Below are 14,023 nucleotides of genomic sequence, written 5' to 3' on the forward strand. Positions count from 1 at the left end.
TTAATTTCAGAAGGAAGCCATTTTTAAATCCTTTAATCTCAAACCGTATGTCATTTAGTTAAAGAAAAAAAAAATTCCAGCTGTCAATGAGTTTTTTAGCCATAAAAATTTGAAATCATGAAAATCTTCTCCTCCCCTCTCCCCCCACTCAGTTACAAGGTTGATCAAAATCAGACTTGAAACTTCTCTACAAAGTATTTTTGGTATAATTTCAGATGTGAATTTAAACCAATTTAGTAATACTGGTATAACCCCCAGTGTAGACACTCTTACCCTTATAAGATTGGCTTTTTTACTGTGTCGCTTTTCCTAGAATAGGATTGTAAGCTACAACCTTGGATATGCATATACTAGAGTTTTGTTTACTTTGTTCCTGTAAGGCAGTTGCAGTTCTCTCTCCACCTATCAGGGTGGGAGACCATGCCCCTCACTGCAATGCTCTAGAGCGACTCTGTTCAGGGGGAATTAGCCAACAGTTAGTAGGCTCTAGTCATCAGTCCAGGCTGGGTATCAATTGGGTCTGGCCCTGACACTCAGCCAGAGCAGGGCAGCACACAGTTAATGGATTTGCCCCACAGTCGGGCCAGGTGGCAGCAAGTCTCTAGGCCTGGCACCTTCAATCAGGATGGGGCCATAATCAGTTGATGGCTATAGCTTGCAGTCAGACTTACCCTGGCAGATAAACTTACTACTGCACAGTCTATCTGTCTACCAATCAGGGCAGGGCAGCAATCAGGTAAGGGGGCTCTAGCCTGCTGTCAGGCAGAGCAGCCCAGCAGTCTAGGGGGAGATTAGCTCTCTGATGGCAGAGTCTGCTAAACCATCTGGCGTCCTAGCTCATGCTGGCGTCAGACCAATGCAGACCTCCTGACCTAAAGGTGGGGAGGCTACCACCCCTGACTGGGGGATGGTAGGGGAACACAGGCCCACCCGCTCCACTGTGTCCCAGCCCAGGGCCCTAACAGTGGGGGCGGGGTCCACCACTGGGTCAGCAGGGAATCCAGCTGCAACACACTGGCCAGCTTGCAGTCAGTAACACAGCTGAACCCTATTCAGCTTCCCTGGGCTCCTTCCTACACTCCCATTCAGAGGGTACCTGGGTTCCGGGATTGTCGTTAGTCTTGCTTAAGTAAAGAGAGAGTGGCAGCTCTTCAGTGTCCAGGTGTCTGGTAGCTCCAGGAGTCCTTCTGTGTCTCTGCCATGGAAACAGCCTCTGTCAGGTCCTGGCTCCAGCAGGGAAGACATCCTGCTCCTCTGGCAGCTCTGCCTTCACTGAGCTAGAGGACCAGCCTTTTATAGTCCCGGTTCCTGTCCTGCACCTCTGCTTCCAGCAGGGTGGCTGGGGGTGGTCGCAGTTCTTTCCCCACCTGTCAGGGAGGGAGACCACTCCCCTTCACTACAGTTCCAAACTACAAATATTTATTGTTTACCCTAAGCTAATCCCTGGGTAAAGAACAAATGTTTATAGTCTTGATCAACTGTGTGGACATCCACACTAGCCTTTACAAGCATATTAAGTTCTTTACTCATAGATTTTAAGACCAGAATTAATCACCTACTCTGAGCTTCACATAATACAATCCAGACAGTTTCAGCTAGCAACCCTTGTATTGAACCCAATAATTTGGTGACTAAAACATATCTTTCCATGTGGATTTGAAGACCCCAAGAGACAGAAAATCCACTACTTCCCTTGGTGGTTGTTCCAGTGGTTAATCACCCTTTCGGTTAAAAATTTATGCTTATTCTGAATTTGTCTGGCTTCAGCTTTCAGCCATTGGTTCTTTTTCTGCCTTTCTTTGCCAGATTAATGATCCCTTTAGTACCTGCTATTTTCTCCCTGAGAATGTATTTATACATCCTAATCAAGTCACTTCCTGATCTTCTTTTCAAGATGTTAGCTTGAAGTAATGGTGATCAATTAACTCAAGGTAAAAATATAGAGAGTGGAGATAAACCCACTTAACTCTGCGGAAGCTATCTGACCACAGTTCCTGAGCTCCAGAAAAAGAACAGGTCTCTATATGTCTACATTGCAGTAAAAAACTCGCGACACCAAGGAACTAAAAACAGCAGTGTAGACATTCGGGCTTGGGCTGGAGCTCAGTCTCTGAGACCCATCCCCACTCACAGGATTTTGAAGCACAGGCTCCAGCTGGAGCCCAAATATCTATAATGCAATTTTTAGCCTCCAGCCCAAATCCAAGCTGACCCAGGCTCTGAGATTCAGTGATATGGGTTTTTTTATTGCAGAGGTTCTCAAACTTTTTTTTTCCACGGACCACTTGAAAATTGCTGAGGGTCTTGGTGGACCACTTAATGAACTTTCCAAATGTTGTTTGTACTCTTAGCTAACTATTGTAAAGTGCTTTGGATTAAAGCACTATATTAAAAAAAACTTAGTTTTTTTTGTTCTACATATATAGCAAACACTTTAGTATTACCTTAGAGCAGTGGTTTCCAACCTTTTTATGTCCAAGATCACTTTTTTTTAATTTAAGGGCAACCCAGGATCTAAACTGCCCCTTACCTGAGGCCCTGCCCCTTCCCCAAAGCCCTGCCCTGCTCACTCCATCCCCTGCTCTCTCCGTTGCTAGCTCTCCCCCACCCTCACTCGCTTTCACCGGGCTCGGGTTGGGGTTCGGGAGGGGGTGCAGGCTTTGGGCTGTGGCAGAAGGGCTCACAATGTGGGAGAGGACTCTGGTCTGAGCCTGGGGTAGGAGGTGGGGGTGAGGGGTGCAAGCTCTGGAAGGGCGATTGGATGCAGGAGGGGACTCTGGGCTGGGGCAGAGTATTGGGGTGCAGGAGAGGGTAAAGGGTGTTGGCTCCGGGAGAGGGGTCAAGGTTGGGCTTGAGGTACAGGAGGGGGTTCAGGGTGCAGGAGGGGTTCTGGGGTGCTGGCTGGGGGTTGAGGTGCAGGAGGGGGTTTGGAGTGCTGCCTCCAGGAGGGGGCTCAGGTGCAGCCTCCTGCCGGGCAGCACTTACCTCCGGCAGCTCCTGGTTGGTGGCGCAGTGTGGCTGCTGCTAAGGCAACCTCCTGCTTATCCTGGCCCCACGCCACTTCCGGAAGAGGCCAATGCACCCCTGCAGCCCCCGGAGGGGGCACATGGCTCTGCACACTGCCCCTCTATGAAAGCACCACCCCCCGCAGCTCCCATTGGTCACAGCTCCCGTTCCTGGCCAATGGGAGCTGCGGGGGCAGGGCTTGCAGGCAGGAGCAGCAGAGGCAGACCCTTGCCCCTCCCCATCCCTGGGGCTGCAGGACCACACTACCCGCTTCTGGGAGTGGCATGGGGCCAGGGGAGGTAGGGAGTCTGCCTTAGCAGCAGCCCTGCTACACCGCCAGAGATCACGATCGACTGGTTGGTGACCACTTCCTTAGAGCATGGAATGTCTTACAGACATTAGAAGTAGGATAAATACATGTAACAACTATAAGCATTTCATAAAGTCTAAGCACTAAACATGTTATAAGTCCAATACCCATCTTAACCATCCTAACACACAGGTGAGCTGGACTGGTTTCCAGAAATGAGTTTGCCAGTGCACAATTGAGGCCAAAAGCCTTGGCAAGAGCTGGCATCTGGTCTGCCAGCATCACATGGGTCATTTAAAAATGTTCCTTGATTTGAAATTTTGAATTTTGTCCAACAGTTCTTTGTTGTAGTCTAGCTGAAAAACAGCTTGTTACTCTATCTTCAAGTTTTCTGTATAGTTAAATCTCCCTGAAAACCTTGCACTGACTAAATTTAAGAAAGTAGCGGTTATTGCAGATAGTTTTAGGCCTAATTCTGCCATTGATTTTAATGTGACAGTGTTGATGTACAATGACTAGAGGGAGCTTGCTAAGCTGCAACAAGGAGCTCTTCCTTTAGTTAGGTTTACAGCAGAGGTTCTCAAACTGGGGTCTGTGGACCACCAGTGGTCCGCGAGCTCCATTCAGGTGGTCCGCAGATACTTCCCTGTAAGGTGTGCACCCGCACATGAGAGAATGAAGAGCCACCCATCTAATTAGTAGAGCCACAGCTGCACCGCTCCGCTAATTAGGTGCCTGGACACTGGAGAAGACGCACATGTAAGGTGAGGTGATGGCCTTGGGGGGCATAGGGTAGTTGGGAGGGGGCAGTGGGGTGAGAAGATGGGGTAGAGGGAATTTGGGATGTGCAGGGCTGTAGTGGCCAGAGAAAGAGGTAACTTTCCCCAGCTCAAGGGTGCGGCTGCGGGGGAGAGATGGCCCTCCTTCCCAGCCTCAACTCTGGGGCTGCCGTGGTGGGGGAGAGAGGACACATCCATCACATTAGAAAGCTCAGAGTACTACTATTAAAATGAGTTGTGTTTTTACACACCCCTGAGCAAGAAAGTTGTGGCGCTGTTAATTGCCAGTGTAGACAAGCCCTTAGTGCAAAATGCAAAATCCCTATGAAAGGTATTACCTCCTGTCCCTCAGAAAGGACTATCAAAACTAAATGGGCCATTGGGGGAAACCACAATACAAAGACTTTGCTAATTGCCCCTGTACACCCATAAAGAGTGCAGAAGGGCTCATTCTATCAGCTTGAATTCTGGAAGAAGGAAATAAAAATAGTTGACAAAAAAATTCATCTCTTTTGCTGTTTGGACTCTGGCAGGGCCGAAGCTATGAAACAAACAGAGATTCCCACGGTCAACTGGGTTAGTCCTCAAAGACATAGAGAGCTGACAGATTGTAGCACTCTGTCACCTTTTAAAACTATAGACTGTAACTCATTTGTGTATATATGTTTGCTTGCTTTAACCTTGTAATAATTCCCTCATTTCTTTTCTTACTTAATAAATCCTTAGTTCTTTTATTATTGTAGTGGCTAAAGCACTGCGTTTGATGTGAGATCTGAGGAACAAATTGACCTGAGATAAGTGACTGGAAGCAACCTGAATCTTTTGTGATCTTTGGTGTATGCAACCAACCATCACTAAACTCAGCTTGCCTGGGTGGCAAGATGGATTAGAATGACCAAACAGACTGTCTGTGACTCCATGGTAAGACTGCTATAGTGTGTCAGGAGTTCACATTGGTTACTGGTTTGGTGAAAGTGAACAGGGGAGTTTGAGAGAGGATGAAGGAGATCCCCCTGCTGAACAAACAAGGTGCGAGTACTAACCTTGGGGTGAGTGAGGTTTTTTGGCTGTTTGTGTTCATGTTTTTCTTTTTCTTTCAGGTTTTTCAGTTACAGGGTCAACTGGGATTGTGTGTTTGGGGACAGTTTGAGACGTTTTTCCCTTGATCAGCCTCAATCAGCCTTGTGATCACCCTCCCCTGTGTGATTAACGAGGGGGTAAGGCTGACCTAGGAGGGAAGGCCTTAAAAGCCAGAGGCTCAGCAACCAAGGGGAGCAAGCGAACAGGGGAGTTTGAGAGAGGGAGTTGGAGTTGTAATATAATCATTATGGTTAGGAAGGGCTGCATTGCCAGTGCCAACACAGCTCTTGTCTCCTCCACCTGCACCTGTATCCAGACAGAGAACCTTACCATGGATGATCTACCCAGATCCTGGTGTGGATTTGCAGAGATTGTGGCCTGCATTTCCCATTCTCAGAAAGCCAGGCTGGGGGCACCATCCAGTGTGAGAGATGCCTGCTGGTGGAATCTCTCAGGAAGCAGGTGGGAGAGCTACAGGAGGAGGTGGCCAGGCTGAGGAGCATCTGTGCGCATGAGGAATTCATTGACAGTATTTATATGGAGATTTCCAAGGCTGAGGACACGATCCAGCTAGAGAGGATTGCTGTCACACCACCAGGGGAGGAGGATAAGGCTCTGGTACAGGGAGGACACTGGCTGCTGGAAGGTATGCTGCCTGCCAGGGGCCCATATCCAAGCTGTTACACAGGGATTGTTGAGATCATCCAGCCCTCTGACTATTCTCCCATGCTACTCATCCACGTGGACGCTAATGATACTGCGATGTATGACCCTCAGCAGATCAGAAGTGACTACAGGGCTCTGGGAGTAAGGGTGAGAGAGTTTGGAATGCAGTTGGTGTTCTCTTAGAATAATAGAATAGTAGGATATTAGGGTTGGAAGAGACCTCAGGAGGTCATCTAGTCCAATTCCCTGCTCAAAGCAGAACCAACAGGACCTTCAGTCCTTCCAATCACGGGTAGGGGCCTCAGCAGAGACAGATGCATCCTGGAGGTGAATGCCTGGCTGCAAAGATGGTGTCGCCAGGAGGGCTTTGGCTTCCTTGACCACAGGATGCTGTTCCAGGAAGAAGGACTGCTAAACAGAGATAGGTGGACCTCATCGAGGAAGGGGAAGAGCATATTTGACTACAGACTGGCTAAGTTAGTGAGGAGGGCTTTAAACTAGGTTTGATGGGGGCATGTGACCAAAGCCCACAGGTAAATCAAAAACATGGAGACCTGGGAGAAGGGTTGGAATCTGGGGGGAGCATGTTCTATTATAGCAGAAAAAAGGGAGAGACAAGACAGAACTGCGGGGAGAGGGGGAGAATCAAATCAGTATCTTGGATGTCTGTATACTACTACAAGAAGTATGGGGAATATGCAGGAAGAACTCAAAATGCTAGTAAATAAACATAACTATGACCTAGTTGGCATCACGGAGACTTGGTGGGATAATGCACATAACTGAAATATTGGTATAGAAGGGTACAGCTTGCTCAGGAAAGACAGGCAGGGAAAAAAGGGAGGAGGTGTTGCCTTATATATTTAAAATGTATACACTTGGACTGAGGCTGAGATAGAAATAGGAGACAGACTTGTTGAAAGTCTCTGGGTTAGGATAAAAGGGGCAAAAAACAAGGGTGATGTCATGGTAAGAGTCTACAGACCACCAAACCAGGAAGAAGAGGTGGATGAGGTTTTTTTAACCAGCTAACAAAATCATCCAAAGCACAGGACTTGGTGGTGATGGGGGACTTCAACTACCCAGACATCTGCTGGGAAAATAACACAGAAGGGCACAGATTATCCAACAAGTTCTTGAAATGTATTGAAGACCATTTTTATTTGAGAAGGTGGACAAAGCTACTAGAGGGAAGGCTGTTCTAGATTTGATTTTGACAAATAGGGAAGAACTGGTTGAGAATTTGAAAGTGGAAGGCAACTTGGGTGAAAATGATCAAGAAATAGTAGAGCTCACTATTCTAAGAAATAGTAGGAGGGAGAACAGCACAATAAAGACAATGGATTTCAAAAAGGCAGACTTTAGCAAACTCAGAGAGTTGGTAGGTAAAATCCCATGGGAAGCAAGTCTAAGGGAAAAAACAACTGAAGACATTTGGCAGTTTTTCAAAGAGCCATTATTAAGGGCACAAGAGCAAACTATCCCACTGTGTAGGAAAGATAGGAAGTAGGGCAAGAGACCACCCTAGCTTAACCAGGAGACCTTCAATGATCTAAAATTCAAAAAGAGTACTACAAAAAGTGGAAACTTGGTCAAACTACAAAGGATGAATATAAAGAAATAACACAAGTATGTAGAGACAAAATTAGAAAAGCCAAGGCACAAAACAAGATCAAACTAGCTAGGGACATAAAAGGAAAAAAGAAAACATTCTACAAATACATTAGAAGCAAGAGGAAGGCCAAGGACAGAATAGGTCCATTACTCGGGGAGGGGGTGGGGAGAGGGAGAAGACAATAACAGAGAATGTGGAAATGGCAGCGGTGCTTAATGACTTCTTTGTTTCAGTTTTCACCAAGAAGGTTGGTGGCGATGGGACATCTAAAATAGTGAATGTCAGTGAAAATAAGGTAGATCAGAGTCTAAAATAGGGAAAGAATAAGTCAAAAATTGCTTAGACAAGTTAGATGTCTTCAAATCAGCAGGGCCTGATGGAATGCATTCTAGAATACTCAAGGAGCTTACTGAGGAGAGTCATTAACAATTATCTTTGAAAAGTCATGGAAGTTGGGGGACATTTTAGAAGACTAGAAAAGGGCAAATATAGTGCCCATCTATAAAAAGGGAAATAAGGTCAACCTGGGGAATTACAGACCAGTCATCTTAACTTCTGTACAAGGAAAGATAATGGAGCAAATAATTAAGCAATCCATTTGCAAACTCCTAGAAGATAATAAGATGATAAATAACAGTCAGCATGGATATGTCAAGAACAAATCATGTCAAACCAACCTGATAGCTTTCTTTGACAGGGTAACAAGCCTTGTGGTTGGGTCGGGAGTGGTAGATGTGGTGTATCTTGACTTGCGTGACCTTCTGATAAACAAACTAGGGAAATACAACCTAGATGGAGCTACTATATGGTGGGTGCATAACTGATTGGAAAACCATTCCCAGAGAGTAGTTATCAGTGGTTCACAATCATGCTGGAATGGCATAACAAGTGGGGTCCTGCAGGGATCAGTTCTGGGTTCAGTTCTGTTCAATATCTTCATCAATGATTTAGATAGTGGCAATAGAGAGTACACTTATAAAGTTTGCGCACAATATCAAGCTGGGAGGGGTTGCAAGTACTTTGGAAGATAAGATTAAAATTCAAAATGATCTGAAGAAACGGTCTGAAGTAAATAGGATGGAATTCAGTAAGAACAAATCCAAAGTACTCTGCTTAGGAAGGAACAATCAGTTGCACACATACAAAATGGGAAATGACTGCCTAGGAAGAAGTACTGTGGAAAGGGATCTGGGGGTTATAGTGGATCACAAGCTAAATATAATCAACAGTGTAATGCTGTTTCAAAAAAAGCAAACATTATTCTGGGATGTATTAGCAGGAATATTGTAAGCAAGACACAAGAAGTAATTCATCCATTCTGCTCCATACTGATCAGGATTCAACTGGAGTATTGTGTCCAGTTCTGGGTGCCACATTTCAGGAAAGATGTGAACAAACTGGAGACAGTTCAGAGAAGAGCAACAAAAATGCTTTTCTAGAAAACATGACTTATGAGGGAAGATTGAAAAAATTGGGTTTGTTTAGTCTGGAGAAGAAAAGACAGAGGGGACAGGATAACAGTTTTCAAGTACATAAAAGGTGGTTATAAGGAAGAGAGAGAAAAATTGTTCTTGTTAACCTCTGAGGATAGGACAAGGAGCAATGGTCTTAAATTGCAGCAAGGGCGGTTTAGGTTGGACATTAGGAAAAACTTCCTACCTGTCAGAGTGGTTAAGCACTGGAATAAATTGCCTAGACAGGTTGTGGAATCTCCATCATTGGGGATTTTTAAGAGCAGGTTGGACAAACAGCATCAGGGATGGTCTAGATAATACCTAGTCCTGCCTTGAGTGCAGGGGACTGGACAAGATGTCCTCTCGAGGTCCCTTCCAGTTCTATGATTCTACAGTTCTAATCATAGAACATACAACCAGCTTGGGGCCTCACCCGCTCTTATTGAGAGTCTGTCCTGAGGTTGGCACTCAGTCGTAAACCACTCAACAACCCATAACTCATTTTTCTGATAATCTTCAAACTTTGCAGAAACTCTCTCCTTGACCTTCAGAATAACTCTGGAAATTTTCTGGTCAAACCAATTTTCTAAGCCAAAGTTATGGGGAAAATGGAGTGCGTAAAATAGGGCCTCTTAACAGAAACTAGTTGCAACCTTAACTATGAAGAGACTACAGCCACAATCTAATATTGTTAGCAAAGATTATGTTGGAATCAAAGATTACTAAAATTTAATATTCTGGACCATCACTGTAAAATGTTGCATTTTCATATGGTTGATCCTAGCTGTTTCTTGGCTTTGAAATAAGCACTGGGAATAAAGGAGTCTCATCTGTGAGGTCTTTTGATTCTTACAGAGCCAGTTTCATTCCTTTTGTAACTCTACTTATTTCTGTGGCGTTACATAAGGAATGTATTTGGCCCAGTACCTATTATGCTCTGATGTCTCCTACACCATGCAGTTGCAAAACATTAATAGTTTTATTTTGAAGTGATTTCTGTTGATCAACATGCTTGGGTAATTCCAGGCTTTAAGACACTGACAATTGTCATTCCAAACAGGTTCAGGAGCAGACTGGAGTAACATCTGCTAATCTTTGGAAGAGAATTGACAGCACAGCAAGGAGTGCCTTGAATTTTTTTTTAACCTAAATAGGGAATTTGGGCATAATACATTCATCCATTTGTCACTTTCTCCATCACCAGGGAAAAATGTGCCAGTTTTCACAAAAAATTAAACATGAGCTGGTTGAACTATTTGTTTTGAATATTAGTTACAAATTTAGACCATTTTTTGTAAGCAAATCATCCACAAGCTACTCCTGGTTCTCCTCAGATGTATTTGTTATTTGTAAGTATCTGCAAAACAGTTTGGACAAATCATTTTCAGCTAATGAGTTATTCGCAAACTGCTTCAAAACTTGGCTATTTTTGTTGTGTGGTTGGTCATCTAAGTCACATGGTGTTGGTTCCTGCTCTCCGGATGATTGGAACTCTAAAAACAGGAGAATAGCAAACAATTTACAGTAGAACCTCAGAGTTACCAACACCAGAGTTACAAACTGACCGGTCAACCACATGCCTCATTTGGAACTGGAAGTACGCGATCAGGCAGCAGCAGAGACCCCCCTCCCAAAAAAAAGCAAGTACAGTACAGTACTGGGCTAAATGTAAACTACTAAAGAAAAATAAAGGGAAAATTTAAAAAAAAAGATTTGACAAGGTAAAGAAACTGTTTCATTTAAATTCAGATGGTTAAAACCAGCATTTTTCTTCTGCATAGTAAAGTTTCAAAGCTATATTAAGTCAATGTTCAGTTGTAAACTTTTGAAAGAACAACCATAACGTTTTGTTCAGAGTTAGAGTTAGGAACAGTTCAGAGTTACTAACAACTGCCATTCCCTAGGTGTTTGCAACTCTGAGGTTCTACTATATATCCAGCACACATTTTCAGATAAACTTTCATGCTGACATTCATGAAACTTGTCAAACGTTTTCATAAGTAGCTGGCATCTGTCCGAATATTGACTAATTATAAACTAACATGACCATAGCTAATCAAATCTGGCACTTTTATTGATTGAGAATATTTCTAAACCATTTTTAATAACACACCCTTCAAACAGCTCTAAAAAATTATGCTATGATCCATAATCCATTGAAGAAAATGGAAAGACTCCCACTGACTTCAATGGGTTTTGGATCAAGCTCTTAACAATAATATACAGTCTTAACCTGATGGAGAAAGGAACTTCTATGCACTTCAATGAGAATGTGCAAATTTTATTCAGGCAAAAATCAGGGCTCAATTCCCCCCCCCCCTTTTTTAAACAGATTCATTTAGAGAGCTATGAATATTTTAGGCTGTATAAACAATAAATTATTAATAATGATATTTCCTTATAAAGTTCAAATGATGCCAGTACTGATATCTCATCAGTCAAGAAAATAAGTATTTTTCTGAGGTATATTTTTATATCTTTAAATTTAAGGGCTTGGTGCTGTTGCAATCTATTTTACGATTGAAACCACAACCACGAAGGTGACTGTGTACTTGTTTAAGAAAAGTATGATGTGAAATTCTCATTTCCCCAAAGACTAATCACACATCCTTAAGGGTTTACTGAACTGAATCTTATAAGTTTCTACAAAAACACTGCTCAGGGAGTCCGAATTTTGACACGCACCACAATTATGAAAATCTTCTTCCTTGTGTCAGTCCATCAAATGGGGTCTGATCTATGAGTCCTCTCCCTTCAACAGTATGAAAATACAGGCACAAAAGAGGCAGTGAAGTGATGAATCATGTGAGCAACTCTGGATGGCATTTGACATACTGTTAATGGTCATATTGTTCTCAGTTTTACTGAACATTACCAGTTAATCTCTGGAAACTATGTGCTGTTGGGAATCTGTTCAAAGTTTTTATCAAAGCCACCTTACAATTAGTGGCAAATGAGTGTTCGTTCCTTTGGAATTCTTTGTCATAAGCCCACTTTGAACAGGGCCTGATCTTATTCATGTGGCTATGACATACAATTTCATGGGAAATCTGTTTTAATAGTGAATGTAATGGCAAGGGATTCATATAGCAAGCAACAATGATAAACCTTGCACTGTATGTAATGTTTTCATTATCAAAGGACTTTCCAAACATTAACCAATTAATCATCACAACACCCTGTGAGGTACACATGTAAGTAGTTTATCTCCGTTACTAAATTTATACCCGAAGTTAAATCAGTCCTGATGCTCGAGTCACATTGTGATCAGCTTTCTTCTCTACCAGGCAAGGACCACAGCGCAGGGCCCCAGAGCTGATGTGCTGCAGTGGTAAGGAAGGACTCCAGGGTCAGTACACAAGAACGGTTGGGGCAAGACTCCAATACCAACAAGCAGCAGTGGTTGGGGCAAGGCTCCAACACTGACATGCAGCAACAGGAGTACATAGCTCCAGAGGGCCAGGCCTCCAATGCCAGCATGCAAAAGTGGTGGCCCAGGACTCCAGCCAAAGGGCAGTGAACAGTAATTCAGAAATCCTCATCTCACTGAATAGTTCCTTTGTTTGTTAAAGTAGCATGTCATGGTCTGTCCTAGTCAATCATAGATAAAAAAATTTTCATTAAATAGTCTCTACTTTCATCATTTTCCTCTTCCACGTGCTTTTAACTAATTCATCCTCACAGTGGCCCTTTGAGATAATTGTTAGGATCCCCTTTCTGCAAGTGGGAAAACTGAAAGAGAGAATTTGAGTTGCTCAGCTCAGGTCTCAGTGTCAGAGCACAGATTAGGGTTCAGAAGTTTGGCCTAGATCCACAAAGATATTTAGGAATTAACAGAAGGTAGGAGCCTAAATCCCTTTGTGGATCTGGGCTTTTCTGCCCAGCAGTTTTGTGGGCACAGTGCTAGAAAACATCCCCCCACCCCCACCCCCCAATAAGTGATTTCTGTGCTAACCCTTTACTTCACACTCCATAAGAGACCTGATCTTGATTTTTCAGGTCTGGCTTCTCAAAGTTGTGTCAGCAGAGGCTAGGAAAGCCATAGACACGGTAGACTTGCTTTTGGGATCTGGCCAAGCTATAATTGGTGCAGAATTCTACTAAGGGCAGAGGTTGTGGTTACATCAGTTTTGCAGATCCCCAGTTCTGGGGCCAGTGTAATCTAGAACAGCTCAAAGGGCTGCTTTAATTTATGCTCAGCTGACTATGGTCCCAAGGGGACAGATGGAAGAGTGTAGAGAAACTCTGGCTGACCCCCATTTCTCCCAGCTATATACTGGGGGAATTCTCAGCTGGCCAGATCCCCTGGCTTTCTGTCCCCTTTGTGCTATTGGAGAAGTACAAAGGGGCTGTAGTGGAACAAGAAATTGGGATTGTATCTCCGGGTGACTGAAGACAGGAAAGGTCTTATATCACTTAGCAGCAATGCCTTCATCTGTTTCAAGAGTGGTACTGAGGGGCTACAAAAGGTCTCTTCAATAGGAAGTTAGGTTACTACCATACAGGGCCTTGAGGAAAAGATGTGATTAATAGTTATATAAATAGGTAGGATCTTCATTGGCCTGAAGAGGCACACAGATGGGGGAAATACTGTGCCTGATATAATTTCTTCTTTAAACGTTTGCCTAGCTTTGTTCATAACAATGTAATTCTTAGTATCACAGACCATGAGAAATGATCATCATCATCAATACAAAGTGCAAAATACTTGAATACAATTTATACAGCAAACTGCGGAAAACTTTTGATTTTCCTGTGGGTCAGTCAGAGTGAAGCAGATAATTTTTAAAAGACATCAAGACGTCCCTAACATATTTTTTCAGAAAATACATGATGTAGACTGCTGCCTTTAAGAATGTCAGTAATTTGATTAATGAAGAACTTAGAGGTTGAGAATGTAGCCTGGAAATCTTGATTAACAATCACAAAGTTAATGATTGCTAATGATTTATGAGGAACTGCTGCTAGCCCAAAATGAGTTCCTGTAGCAATTGGATGAAATTATATCGGAAGTTACTGTGCCCTGATACACTAGATAAATTATTCCCCAAGTGTGTATTTATAGAAGTAAACTGCACAAAGAAAGCAGCACAATAATTACCAGAACTAATCA

This window comes from Dermochelys coriacea, chromosome 1 (genome assembly GCF_009764565.3).
Source record: "Dermochelys coriacea isolate rDerCor1 chromosome 1, rDerCor1.pri.v4, whole genome shotgun sequence".
Classification (NCBI taxonomy): domain Eukaryota; kingdom Metazoa; phylum Chordata; order Testudines; family Dermochelyidae; genus Dermochelys; species Dermochelys coriacea.